At 41.9% G+C, this 15,559-nt stretch overlaps 1 pseudogene; it reads left to right on the top strand.

The window, feature by feature from the left end:
* The first annotated feature begins 2,985 nt into the window (after positions 1 to 2,985).
* LOC147980416 (uncharacterized) lies at positions 2,986 to 3,737 on the top strand (annotated as a pseudogene).
* Positions 3,738 to 15,559: the final 11,822 nt, after the last annotated feature.

Below are 15,559 nucleotides of genomic sequence, written 5' to 3'. Positions count from 1 at the left end.
AAAAATCGGCCCATAGTCGGGGTGGTGCACCACCTCGGAAGCAGTCCGGCATAAAGCTCGGGCACTAGTGGCTGGCTCCATAGAGGGCATTTCCGGCATTAAGCTCGGCTAAACTCCTTCAACTTTTTTGAACCAAGATGATATGACACCTCGGATATAGTCCGGCATTGGAGCCTGGACACAGTCCGGCGTTGGAGCTCGGATACATAGTCCGGCGTTGGAGCTCGGATACATTCCGGCGCTAGAGCTGGGAAGCGGTCCGGCGTTGGTGCTCGGCTGCAAAAGATACCTCGAATGCAGTCCGGTGTTGGAGCTCGGACGCAAGAGGACCCTGCCTCCCGGAAACAACTTCAAACCCGAGGTGTGGTATAAAAATAAACAAGGCATTGATAAAGGCCGGAAACTTAAAGGGGCTCCTCGGATACCCGACGTGTAAACTTGTCGAATGCATTTCGGCGATCCTCAAGATCGAAGATAAAGAAGATTTGTTGAACCAGTTTTCAAGACCGGCAACTGAAGATGAAGAACAGTTCGGAAGAATCGAGGAGCGTCCCTAACTTGAAGACCGGTTCAGGGGGCTACTGACGGTGTCCTGGACTAGGGGGTACTCACCACGTCGTCTCCCGATCTATTAGATTGGGCCGAGGACCCCCGTGGCCGTATACTCATGGGCCAGTTCGGACAGTTGCCGCATACAAGGAAGATTCCACAAGACTTGGCGATCAAGACAAGGACTTCTCCCCACCGGCGTATTTGGCTAGGACTCTTGTTATCCTAGGCCTCTGGTGCATTATATAAACCGAGGCCAGGCTAGTCGATAGACAATATACAATACATACAACAATCATACCATAGGCTAGCTTCTAGGGTTTAGCCTCCTTGATCTCGTGGTAGATCTACTCTTGTACTACCCATATCGTCAATATTAATCAAGCAGGAGTAGGGTATTACCTCCATCAAGAGGGCCCGAACCTGGGTAAAACAAAGTGTCCCCTGTCTCCTGTTACCATCCGGTCTAAACACACAGTTCGGGACCCCCTACCCGAGATCCGCCGGTTTTGACACCGACACCGGCCTTGCCTAGGTAGACGTACGTACGTGTGTGGACTCTGTTTGCTTATCGCTGGCGAAGGTTGGGCAGTCGTATGGACTCTGGACTCCTTTTGCCTATGCTTATGTGCCTCTAAAGACGTACGTGTGTACCCTGTTTGCCTATCGCTGAGCGTTGCCAGGTTGAGGTCAACTAATCTCTTTTCTTTTCTTGTTTTTCGCAAGAAGAGGTCAACTAATATCTGTCATTGATTTATCAAAACTCTATTATTTCAAATCTTCACCGTTTGTTTTCTATCGTTTTAATTATTATTAATAATAGATAGATAGATAGATAGATAGATAGATAGATAGATAGATAGATAGATAGATAGATGTTTGTGCTGATGTGATATTTTAGCTTTTGCAGCTTACTTGACAATGGGGTATTTTGAAGAAAGAGCAAAACTGAATGAAGCATGAAGAAAGACTGTGAGTGATCAAGTTGGTGTTCATAGAGGTGTAAGCGAGGAACCATGGATTGGCACGACCAGTGAGCAGGATAACAAAGTGAAGAAAGCTTGCAAAAAAGGACGGCCGATGTGTACGCTGATCTTGATAGTTAGCATTTTGATCGTCATCAATGTAATAAAACAGCGCTTTGGTTTTCTGTTTGCTTACTTTCTGTAATGCCGAACATCATTAGATGAACTACTGGACTGCAATATGAAGTGGCCTTGTATTCAAACTTTCAAAGTTGAAGGGAACACACAACATGCAAGGCATCACGCAAGGCATCGTTCCGATCTTGCTCATTTGCTAGCAAATCTGAGTTGGGGAAGATCACAAACAGAATGGAATTTGTGTGTGATGGATGCATGATCTCCATTGGTTCAGAAGCACAAAAGTGGCCGGGCTGTTCATGGTCACCAGGCATTTGTACCTTAACACCAATATATTCTTCCCGCAAAAGACTCCAGTACATCCGTCCGAACATGTAAATCCCTGCACAGAAGATGACAGGAACAAGAGAGCAGGCAATGACAGGTTGCCACTATCCCAAAACTGACGAGGCAAGCTGATTCTGCAGTATATGAATGTGTTCTGCTGTATTTAGGCCCTATCCGTCTGGTTAAAAATGTTACCGCGTGAATGTCTGTTCGGTTTAGGTCACGCATGCCATACCACCGGCATTGATCATGGTGCATATCAAATGGAAAATTCATCTGCTATCATGCGCCCAATTTATATTTGGATGGTGATGTGCATCATAGATGGAAGAGACAAGAGAGCGTGACAGAAAAGGAAAATGCTGGCGTGACGGCATCCAGTAAAGAGACTTCACCATCCACGACTGCACCCATGAGCACCTTGAGATTTGGTTCATTCGAACCTGCATCCGCTCCTCCAAGACTGTGGAGTGATAGGGTGGAGCGTGATGACGTGTTTGAGCGATCACTTCCTACCTTGGATTTTGTTGATGCTGATGCTACTGTGGATGCGGATTTTGTTGCCGTGTTACTCTTGGTGGAGATTGTACTGACAACACTATTAGTGTCTGACCTGGGTGGGGCTTCTCCGCGGGCGAGGAGCCGAGTCAGGACTGCTGCCGAGGAGGCCGCGCCGCGGGCCAGCGGGGCGGTCTGACTGGGTGGGGGGCGAGGGCATGAGGCCTCCGCCCCTGACTCTACCTTGGCGGCCAGACAGGGTGGGGGCGCGGGCAGGAGGCCTCCGCCCCTGCATCTCCTTCGCCGTGCTCGGCGTCGGCGGTAGGACCGAATGGGGGACGTGGACATGAGGTCTTCATTTCCACTTCTCCTTTTGGCGGCACCTGCCTCACCCTGAGTGGCGTGTCCAGTGGTGAAATCGCTTCACTCAGCCAGGGGGACCAGGTCGGGAGGGGGGCGTGGGCAGGCGGCCTGCACCCCTTCTTCTCCCTTGGCGCCGGCGGTTGGTATGGTTCCGGTGACGTCTCTGGGGTCCGGCCACCAGCCGATGCCGTGGGAGGCTTCCACGGCTCTAGGAGGTTGTTCAGCTGTTCCAGTTCAGTCGAGCTCTGTTGGCGGTTGGGCAGGCGGCCCCACCTCAAACGGACCTACGCGGGAGGAGATCATTGCGTTTGGAGGCATCTCGGATCCTGTTTCTAAAGGACGACGGATGAGCAGCCGTCTTCAGGAGCAGCCGGATGTTGATGACATGCAGCTGAGGTGCGCTATGCGGGCGGCCAAGCTTCGTGACGTTGAGGTCACTACCGGTATGTCAGTTAATACGTCTAATTCGATTTTGCATTTTTTCAATGATGAGATTATTCACAATGCAAATCAATTAGGGGTCTCACTAGGTACTAATGGTATTGAAATCACTAGATTCGTAATCTAGCTGTTTTGGAGATGATTCGTAATCTAGCTGTTGTTAAACCCATGAATGATTCCGACATAGACGCGTTGGGAGTCAGGGTTCTTGATAGTTTTTATGCGGATCTTGCTCCTACACTTCCTGAGATAGAGGAAGATGAGGATTTAAGTTCCCCTAGGGACTCGATCCATGTTGATGGCCCAGAGGTTAGGTCCGCGGAGACCGGTTGTGAGGATCGGTTGACAGACAAAAACAAGCCTAAGCGGAAGTGGAATCGGAAGGTTTATCCAGTTTCGGCAGTACGTAGAAGTGCTAGGATCCGTACCTCTAAAAAAATTCATGATGAAATATGAGAGGAATTTTTTGGAATAGCAGAGGTCTTAAAGACTTGGCTAAAAGAAGGTTTCTAGCCGATGCGTCTATTGAGCACAAGATGGACTTTATCACCCTTTCTGAAACTGGAAGCGCCAACTTCACCCCCCAGTTTCTTAGCACTCTTTCTGGGGGTGTCGACTTCGACTGTCATTGTCTACCTCCAAGAGGAAGGTCCGGTGAGATCTTACTTGGATTTAAGTGTGATTCGTTGCAAGTTTGGTGTGTGGTCATGGGGGACTTTGCGGTAAAATTTCAAGTCAAATCAAAGGCCGATGGGTTTAATTGGGCATTGGTGGCGGTGTATGGTGCCGCGCAACCAGAACTCAAACCTGATTTTTGGCTGATCTCGTCCGTATTTGTGGTAGCGAGCAGCTCCCAATTCTCGTTGGGGGCGATTTTAACATTATTTGAAGAAGGGAGGAAAAGAATAATGAGAATTTTGACAGAAGATGGTCGTTTATGTTCAATACCATAATCGAAAGCTTGGATCTTAGAGATATAGAGCTTTCTGGTAGGAAATTCACTTGGTATAATTCATTACCAAATCCGACTTTTGAGAAGCTGGACCGTGTCCTCGCCAGCATCGAATGGGAGCAGAAGTTTCCCCTGGTAACAGTCCAAGCGTTATCGCGCGCAGTCTCAGATCACACTCCGTTGCTAATTGATTCTGGTGAGGCCACCCATGTGGGGAACAAAAATTACTTTTCTTTCGAATTATCGTGGTTTGACAGAGAAGGGTTCCTTGATCTGATAGCAAGGGAATGGGCTAAAGATTTAGGAGGGAGGTCTCCCATTGAAAGATGGCAGAATAAGATTCAGCATCTACAAAGATTCCTTCGTGGATGGGCAAAGCATACGCATGGGATATATAAGGCTGAGAAGGAAAGGCTCCTTCTACTTATTAGATCCCTAGATATTAAAGCTGAATCCACTATTTTAGATACCAGAGAGCTGGAAACTAAAGTGGAGGCGGAGTTGATACTGAAAGAACTCCTTCGAGAGGAGGAGTTGAAGTGGGCATTGCGAGCTAAAGTTTGCAAAATCATCCAAGGGGATGACAACACTCAATTCTTTCACATGATTGCAAATGGCAAGCATCGAAAGAAGAAGATATTTCAGCTTGAGCAAGACGAGGGGGACGATTCTAGGACAAGAGAACCTTAAAGTTTATATAACTAATTACTATAAGCAGTTGTTTGGACCTCCGAAGGATAATTTTGTATCCTTAGATGAGTCCAAGGTTGAGGATGTCCCTCAACTTGCGGCAGATGAGAATGATATTCTGACCGCCCCATTTACGGAGAAAGAGGTGTCTGAGTCCATTGCACAGATGAAAAACAATAAGGCTCTAGGGCCGGATGGTTTTCCGGCAGATTTTTATAAAAAGTGTTGGCATATCATCAAAGGAGATTTGCTCCCAATGTTCCATGACCTATTTTCTGGACAGCTTCAGTTGTTTCAATTAAATTTTGGAACGACAACTTTACTCCCTAAGAAGACAGAGGTTGTTCGTATTGAGCAGCTCAGGCCTGTTTGTCTTCTTAATGTAAGTTTCAAAATTTTCACCAAGGTCGGGATGAACAGGCTTACGCAAATTGCGCACTCGGTGGTGCACCCGTCCCAAACTGCTTTCATGCCGGACAGAAACATCCTAGAAGGGGTTGTGGTCCTGCATGAAACTCTCCATGAAATCCACACGAAAAAACTAGATGGTGTTGTTTTCAAAGTGGACTTTGAGAAAGCGTATGATAAGGTTAAATGGCCTTTCCTTCAATAAGCTTTGCGTATGAAAGGTTTTGATCGGGCCTGGAGACGCCAGGTAGACTCTTTCACGTAAAAAGGGAGTGTTGGGATTAAAGTGAATGATGACATAGGTCACTACTTCCAAACACATAAAGGGCTGAGGCAAGGAGATCCGATGTCACCTATTCTTTTCAACATAGTGGTCGACATGTTGGCAATTCTTATAGGAAGAGCTAAGGAGGTGGGCCAGGTAGGAGGCCTTATCCCACACTTAGTTGATGGAGGTGTATTCATCCTGCAGTACGCTGATGATACTATCATCTTCATGGAGCATGACTTAGCAAAAGCGCGAAACATGAAGGTGGTGTTATGCTTATTCGAACAATTGACCGGGTTAAAGATTAACTTCCATAAGAGTGAATTGTTCTGTTTTGGAAGAGCTAATGATGACCAAGATGCGTGCAAACAATTGTTTGGGTGTGAGTTGCGGGCTTTATCTTTCACGTATTTAGGTATACCAATTCACCATCGTAAGCTAACCAACAGAGAATGGAAGTGTATTGAGGATCGATTTGAAAAGAAACTGAGTTGCTGGAAAAGCAAGCTAATGTCTTACGGAGGCCGACTAATTTTTATTAACTCGGTCCTCACGAGTGTGCCCATGTTTCTCCTTTCCTTTTTTGAGATTCTCGTGGGAGTCTGAAAGAGGCTAGACTTCTATCGATCTCGTTTCTTTTGGCAGAGTGGCGAGCTAAAACGTAAATACAGGCTTGCTAAATGGGATGTAATCTGTAGGCCGAAAGACCAAGGGGGTCTAGGCATTGAAAACTTGGAGGTGAAGAATAGATGTCTCCTTAGCAAGTGGTTGTTTAAGCTTTTTGTCGAGACGGAGGCCACTTGTGTTCAGATATTACGTAACAAGTATCTCCACTCTAGAACCTTGTCCCAGGTAACAGTGAGGCTGACTGACTCACCTTTTTGGAAAGGGCTAATGAGAGTCAAATCGCTCTTTTTCAATAGAACAAGATTTATAGTTGGAGATGGTACTGCCACGAGATTCTGGGAGGATACAAGGCTAGGGAGACGCCTCTAGCACTCCAATATCCATCCCTGTATAGCATTGTTCAGCATAGAGACGCTTACGTTGCAACAGTGCTGCAATCTACCCCGCGCAACATTCATTTTAGGATAATGCTAGTATGGAGCCGTTGGGAAGCCTGGCTCAATCTTGTGAGAAGATTGATGGATGTTCAGTTGTCTCAACAGCCCGACAAGTTGTACTGGAAACTAACTAAGAGTGAAGAGTTTTCGGTTAGATCTATGTACTTGGATGTTATCAAGTCTAGCGTGACTCCCCGATCGAAACATGTTTCAAAAGTCAAAGTTCCTTTGAAAATCAAAGTGTTTATGTGGTTTGTACATAAACAAGTTATTTTAACCAAGAGCAATTTGGCAAAACGCAATTGGACAGATTCTACGAGATGTAACTTTTGTGACCAGCATGAATCAATCAAACACCTCTTTCTGAATTGCCCTCTGGCAAAAATTATGTGGCGGACGGTTAACATAGCATTCAACATTACTCCTCCGAATTCCATCACCATGTTATTTGGGGCGTGGCTTGATGGGATAGATTCTGACACGGCAAGACACATTCGTGTAGGAGTTTGTGCGTTGTTATGGGCAATATGGAATTGTAGAAATGATTTGGTCTTTAACAGAACAACAAATATTTATTTTTTGCAGGTTATCTTCAGAGCCACTGCATTGATCCGTATGTGGTCGTTACTCACTCCAACGGAGGCCAAGGAGCGTTTGGTTACTGGATCTACCCGATGGGAGATGGTAGCATGGGATATTTTCAACCGGTTTAGATGGCGGTCATGTAATAAGATAGGCATTTAGTGTTCCTACCTTTTTTTACCAGCCGGTTGTGACTTTTCTACTATTGTGTTGCTTTCTGTGAGCCTTCTTTTCATTTTTGTTCGAGACTTGTAGACTTATGCTGGACCTTTTGGTTTTTAATAATTATGGCCGTATGCATCGTTCTGATGCAGAGGTTGGGGCGAACCCCCTTTCAAAAAAAGAAGCAGTCGAGTAATAAACAAATTAAACTTTAAAGTTAAGATGAACCTCTCTTTTTCACGTGAGAAGCGGTTGAGTAATATAAGATGTTTTTGCAGTTCAAATACACGAGCCACTTCTATTCTGAACAGAAAGTAAGTGGGAGCAGTATTAAGCAAAAAAATCAGGCCAAGCATGCACATGCAAATGCAATATTTTTTAAATGCAAATAAGTCATGCTTATGCCGATTGCTTTTTTTTAAGGCAAAGCAATAGCTTTATAACTTAACGGTGCTTGGGCAGATCACCCATCGCACATTCAGCCACACGGGCTGGTACATCATCCTCCCACTCAACATATAGGTTCGGGTCATACAGACGACCGACTGCGGCTAAATCGTGGGCTAAGTGTTAGCAGCGCGCCTACAGACGGAAATTACATGATAGGAAAACCAGAATCTCAACTGGTATTTAGTGTCCTCTATCACTGCTGCATATGCCGACGAATCCGCCTTTTGCATGTCAAGTGCTTCGAGTAGCAGTTGCGAATCCGTCTGGAAATCCTCCCGAATAAGACCAAGATCAGCAGCAAGCAAGACGGCCTGAGACATTGCAAAAGCTTCAGCTACAAACGGATCATTGACATTTGCCTGGCAGCCAGCACGGGCACGGATGATCTTGCCTTCTGAAGTTCTCGCCACCACGGCCCAGCCTGCTTGGTTTGTCCCTGGGAGAAAAGAACCATCAATGTTAATTTTCACCATATCACCCACAGGAGGGCTCCATTTGTCCACCACTTTCTTCTCCGGTTGAGGGCTAAGGATTTCGATATACTCGAGGACATTGCTTCTGGTCCTCCTAGCAATCTCCTCGCCCGGCGTCGGCATCTCCCCCTCCCTCAGCTTGTTGCGATTTGACCACCAGAGCCACCAAAAGGTGAGCACGTGCATGCGCTTTTTCTCATCCAGCCCCCACAAACAATCTAGCATTGCATGCACGGACGAAATTCCTTCGAGCTCCATTCTCTCTTTCTCCAAAGCCAGATCTCTCCACACCACCTTGACTAACTTGCATTTGATGAATAAATGGGCGCCATCCTCCGCTGCACGGCCACAAAAAAGGCACTTAGTATCCTCAATCGGGATTCCTCGCTTCTCAATATTTGTTCTGAGCGGCAATGATTCATGTTTCAGTCTCCACACGAACATCTGGATGTTTTTTGGCACAGGGATCTTCCAAAGCCTCCTCCACAAGTCATCCAGGTGGCTTTCCAAGTTGCCAACAGTATCCAAGCTCCGGCCTGCCCCTCCGTCCTGTTTTTGCCGCTCCGTTTGGACGTGTAGTTTGTACGCGCTCTTTACTGAGTGCCCCCCTTTGCTGTCATACTGCCAAGCTACAAAGTCTTGGACTCCCTCCCGCAAGGTAATTTGAAGAATGTGCCTCGCATCATCAGTCCAGAAGGTTTCGCCAACCAATCGCTCGTCCCAAGTCCCAGTAGCTGGGTCAAACAGATCACTTACCCACTGTAGGATATTGCTTCCTCTTGGTGTGATAACGCGGCGTGACCACGGTCTCGGGATCCATGGATCATCCCAGATCCTCACCGTTGAGCCGTCCCCGATTCTCCAAAGGTATCCTTCCCTGACGAGGTCCCGCCCAGTCAGCAAGCTACGCCAAGCATATGAAATTCCATCCTTAGGGGTGGCATCGAGGACGTTTCCATTAGGGTAGTAACGGGCCTGGAGTGTTCTTGTACACAGGGTATCCGGGCTTTGAATCAGTCTCCAAACTTGCTTAGACAACATTGCTATATTGAAACTGTGCATGTCCCGAAAACCCTGACCCCCTTGAGCCTTGCTCATTGTTAGTTTCTTCCAACTGATCCATTGTGTGGTGTTTTCCTTGTCCTGCTGGCTCCACCAATAATTACCGATCAGAGAGCTTAATTCCTTACAAAACGTTTTGGTGAGATCGAAGCATGACATAGCAAAGGTGGGTATTGCTTGGGCCACTCCTTTCACTAAGGTGTCCTTGCCCGATTTGGCTATAAGCTTCTCTTTTCAGCCGTATACCCGTCCCGCAATGCCACCCTTAACATAAGCAAAAGCCTTCCTTTTGGACTTTCCTACATGCACTGGAAGCCCTAGATATTTCTCGTTCCAGGACTCACTATGAATCTGCAAGGCTGTTTTGACCGATTCCTTCTCCTCTTCCCTTGTGTTAGGGCTAAACATGATCGCCGATTTTTCCAAGTTTATACACTGTCCCGAACAATTTTCATACAGGTCCAACACCTCTCTAAGCGCTGTTCCTTCCGTCTAGTTCGCCTTCATCAGCAGTACAGAATCGTCAGCAAACAAGAGATGGGAGATAGAAGGTGCATTCGGGCATATTTTCACCCCTGAGAGGCTGGGGCGAACCCCCTTTGAAAAAAAAGAGAAGCGGTCGAGTAATAAACAAATTAAACTTCAAAGTTAAGATGAACCTCTCTTTTTCACGTGAGAAGCGGTCGAATAATATAAGATGTTTTTGCAGTTCAAATACACGAGCCACTTCTATTCTGGACAGAAAGTAAGTGGGAGCAGTATTAAGCAAAAAAAAAATTCAGGCCAAGCATGCACATGCAAATGCAATTTTTTTAAATGCAAATAAGTCATGCTTATGCTGATTGCTGAATACTCATTACTCGGCCGTTAATAAGGTAAATAGCGACGATATAAATGCTGGGCACGACAGATTGACCAAAACTGCTAGCTTACGGGGAAGGTCCTATTTATTGCTCGCTGCGGTAGTTTATCTCCCAGTCGCAAACAAAACGCGCGGCGACTATATATCGCATTAAGCGAGTCGACGCATTTCTCTCGCAGAAGTTTTCTGTTTCTCATGTAGCAACTGGGCCGGCCATTTAATAAACGAAATAGTGGAAAAAAGGAGGGAAGTAACGGGGATCGGGTCTACTAGATAGTACCAAGCGACGATAGCCAAAGCGCCTGTATCGAGTTCCCGATGAGATAAAGGGTGTGACCTACTTAATATAAAAGTGCCGATTTCTCTCCACCGTTTTTTCTCTCACTCAGTTTTCTCCTGGTTCTTTTTTCCTTTTCTTTTTTCTTCTCCGGATTTTTACATTCTTTTTGCATTTGTTTCTTCAGTTTTCTTTTCCTTTTTTCTTTTGTGTCTTTTCACTTCTCATTTATTTCTTTTTTTTGGTTTTCACTCTTGATTTTGTGTGTATGTCAACAACAATTTTCTAATACATGTTTAACTTTTTTGAATACAAATTTAATATTCTTCTAACACATGGTCAACATTTTTAATATTTATGAAATACAGTATTAACATTTTCTGAATACATGGTCAACATTTTTCCTACGCACACTTTCAAAATTTTCAAATGCTTGATTAACATTTTTAAATACAAGATTAACATATCTAATACATGGTCAACATTTTTCTATGCACGTTATATATTTTTTTCATATGATTGATTAACATTTTCTAAATGCAATATTAACATTTTTTTAAACATGGTCAATACTTTTTCTACACACTTTTAACATTTTTCAAATTCTTTGTTAACATTTTCTCAAATGCTTGATAAACATTTTCTAAATGCACTATTAAAAAAAGATTAACACATCGTCAACAATTTTTCGAGACACGTTTAACATTTTCCAAATTCTTGATTAACATATTTGAAATACTTGTTCAACATTTTTTCAAATGTTTGATTACAACTTTTTATATACATCATCAATAAATTCCATCATTCTTTTACTGCAGGGTCAACATTTTTTCTATACACATTTAACATTTTTTAATGCTTGATCGACATTTTCTGAATACTTTTTCAATATTTTTTGAATGCTTGATTAACATTTTTATATACATAATAAAATTCATCATTTTTTAATACATGATCAACATTTTTTCTATACACATTTAACATTTTTCAAATGCTTGCTCAACATTTTAAAATATTTTCTACAGTTTGTTTGTAAAATATATAGTTAAAATATTCTAAAGTATAAACAAAAGTATAAAAAATAAAGTCAAAAACTAAAATAGAAAATTTAAAATAACAGAAAAAGGAGTCAATGGCCGTTCCATCTTGGTCTCACATTCAGCGATGGAGAAGCAGACGAGCCGACCCATTTAGCTATATTCGCTTATGGTTTTGGGTACGTTCCAGATTTGGTGTATATTCGCTATATTATTACTAGCACAAATGCCCGTGCGTTGCAATGAGGGAGAAAATTAATGAGTTAATGTGAGAAAAAAGGCTAGTTTCGCCATTCACCAAAAAGCCTATCAGCGCGGCATATGTATCCTACATGTACGCTTTCATCATGTCATCATTTCCTTTAATTAGAGCCATGCATGTCCTTTCTCTCATTTAACTTAATTAGAGCCAATCATGCGATGCCAAACCCACAAATCCTTCTAATTAGAACCAATGCAGCATGCTTGCGTGGTGCATGTCCCCTCCTTTATGGAGTTTTCTCTCCGTTTGGCATGCTGTTTCCTCTCTTTCTTGGTTTTGAAGGTGACTTGCTGATATTTAAGACAACATGCAAATCCATATAAGTTGGTGGGATTTGATATTAAAAAATCAAGGTGAGGCTATTAGATGAGGAACCCTTTAGTATGGCACAAAAGCATGCTAGGTTGGGTGGCTTTGTCCTTCTGTGAGGTCCTAAGTTCGAACCTTCAAGTGGGCATGTAGTGGGCATGTATTTTCTTTCTCCTCTTAAAACAAAAAAAAACTGCAGATTAGTCTAAGGTTCGCCTATGCGATGGATGGACTAAAAATATGGTAATCTAGGTGGCGGACCAAGTGGAGGAAGCACAAGCCTGGCCAATATGAACCTTTTTGACTCTACGAATTAGTACCACCTCGTGTATTTCACATAACGTAAGATCAGATGCGGGACGAAACTAAGAATATCACCTTACTTATTACTTCCTCCGTTCCTAAATATTTGTCTTTCTAGACATTTCAAATGACTACTACATACGGATGTATGTAGACATATTTTAGAGTGTAGATTCATTCATTTTGCTCCGTATGTAGTCACTTGTTGAAATGACTAGAAAGACAAGTATTTAGGAACGGAGGGAGTAGTAGGTATAGATATAGATTTGGTTTTATCCGGTTTTAGAAACCTTTTAGAAGGTGTTTGTCCTTTTTTATTTTCTCTTATTTTTTTTCCTTTTTTCTGTTTTATTTTTTATTTTCCAAATTTATTTGGAATTTCGAAATATGTGGAATTTTTTTTTCTTAAATTCAAAAAGTATCAGGAATTTTAAAGCATATTAGGGTTTTCAAAAATGGTTTGGAATTTAAAATATTGGTCACTTTTTTGAAAAAAAATTCAAAATTGCAGAATTTTTTTGTGTTTTTAAAAAAATGTTTGGAATTCAATAGTCATACGTGATTTAAAAAATTGTTCAGAATTTGGAAATATTAAAAAAATGTTTGCTTTTTCAACAATTGTATTTCACATAACGTAAGATCAGATGCGGGACGAAACTAAGAATATCACCTTACTTATTAGTAGGTATAGATATAGATTTGGTTTTATCCGGTTTTAGAAACCTTTTAGAAGGTGTTTGTCCTTTTTTATTTTCTCTTATTTTATTTTCGTTTTTTCTGTTTTATTTTTTATTTTCCAAATTTATTTGGAATTTCGAAATATGTGGAATTTTATTTTTTTCTTAAATTCAAAAAGTATCAGGAATTTTAAAGCATATTAGGGTTTTCAAAAATGGTTTGGAATTTAAAATATTGGTCACTTTTTTGAAAAATTGTTCAAAATTTCAGAAATTGTTTGTGTTTTTAAAAAAATGTTTGGAATTCAATAGTCATACGTGATTTAAAGAATTTGGAAATATTAAAAAAATGTTTGCTTTTTCAACAATTGTTCATGAATTTCAAGAAATATTCAAAAGATTTTCAAAACATTATCAGATCTATAGCTGCAGCTAATCTTAAAATTTCGCGCTACTTATCAATCATAAAAGGCTCAACAGCTCGAGAGGCTAGCAGAACATGTTCTTTAGCTAGAAGTCGTGTGTTCAATCCCATAAAGGTGCATCCCTTTTTTTGGATTTTCATGGTGCACTTTTTTGGTGCCAACAATTGGGCCGGCCTAGTCGAGGCTCCCCTATGCATCGCATTGCTATATTGATAGTACACTATCAATTAATTCTCAGATCTTCGTGCAACCAAACGACGTGGTGATCCTGTTATTCTGCTAACAACTAGGTAAATGTGTATGTGCAATGCATGTTGATATTTAGGCAATATATTTATTGTGCGCATATATTAAGTATGATATTAATTGGAGGTTGGTATTGATATTTGATATGATATTAATTGCATATTAAATATGTTGAGCGCTCAGAATTAGTGCAATCTAGGTCATTGGATTGACTTGATTTGATGGTTGAGTTGAATCTCTCCCTTTGGGTCTTTTCATATAGATATAGATGAGATGACAATTAACCAAATTAACATGATCACACCAATAAATTTTTCAGAATAGCCTCAATTACCGTCATTTTGTTGGCTTGCCAAAAATGCCTTTTTGATTAACCAACAAGTCATATTTTCTTGGTGAATCAATAAGCATTGATACTGTTAATAAGATCACACAGTAAAACCAATAAATAATAAAATAACATGTAAGTCATGTGATTGTGTACAAAATGTGTACAGCCGCGTTGCAACACAAGGCAATTATGTAGTACTATTATCACTCAGGAACATTCATACAAGTGAGCAATTTTTAGTCGGAAAAAAGTAGAATCACAGAACATTGTAAAATCAAGTCAAATATGGACATAAAGAGAGAGGGCTCTCATGGAAATAAGAGCAAGAAAAAACATTCTTGTGATAGGCCCTGCTTCAAAGAGAGGAGGATGACCACTCACAACGAGTGCTTGTCAAAAAGCTTTTGAAACTAATCTTGTAGGGGATATTTTATAGCCCGTTTACATGATACTTTTGACTATATAAAGAAGGGGTAGATGAAAATGTAAAGAGAGTGAGCTCTCATGCAATAATCTAGCTATACAGAGACTTCTAGACAAATCTATATATACCTACTAATAAAGGGAGGTGTATTTCTCTGATTTCTTGGTCCATTCACCCATATTATATGTTTTTAGTTTTTTTTCTATCCTAGATGATACTAAATTTTTTGTGTCTGGGTCCATCACAGCCACACATGCTGGGCGCCTAGGCCACATCCAGCTATTTTTGAGAGAAGGGCCACATCCAGCTCACCCGCGCTCCAAGCTTGGCCCAGAAAAGCCTAGCGACCAAGTCATAAAAACGGGCTTTCACTTGAGCTCAGTCCGTCTGTCGCCTGCGGCCTTTTTTTTGGCCAAAAGAATCCTGCGACCTTTTATGTGCTGAAAAATATGGTTGCTAATTAGATAATATCACCTCGTCTCTTTACACCAATTCTCACAAATTTAAATGTGTATGTGAGTTGACTGCAAAAACAAAGAGCCTACCGAAGAATCAATAAACAAAGATACAGATAATTAAACTGGATGAAGAAAATATCTCGTAGATTAAATGAGACTGTGGGCTAGGAAGGAAATAATAAATTAAGAAAAGTAATTCCATATCCTGAGGCACACAGGAAAGAAAATAATAAATTATGTTGTTGTGGGCACACATAACGAAAGGAATTTGAAATTAAAAATGAGCACAGGAAGGATAATTAACCTACATGTGCATGTGTTTGGATTATGATTTGACGACGCAACGTGTGGCGTGCATGGACATTTTGGCCTTGAATTGATTGGCAATGCAGGAGCTTGACAACTGACCAAACTTATCGCCTTGAGACTAATCTTTGTTTCATTTGAATATCTTTTTTGCAAAAATATCATATCTATTATAAAGAATCACCAAAAGTACAAAGCAACTCAAACATAATAAAAATTACATCGAGATCCATAGACAACTGAACGACCA

Source organism: Triticum urartu, chromosome 3A (assembly GCF_056163025.1).
Source record: "Triticum urartu cultivar PI428250 chromosome 3A, HENAU_Tu73, whole genome shotgun sequence".
Taxonomy (NCBI): domain Eukaryota; kingdom Viridiplantae; phylum Streptophyta; class Magnoliopsida; order Poales; family Poaceae; genus Triticum; species Triticum urartu.
This window is presented reverse-complemented; position numbering and strand designations above follow the sequence as displayed.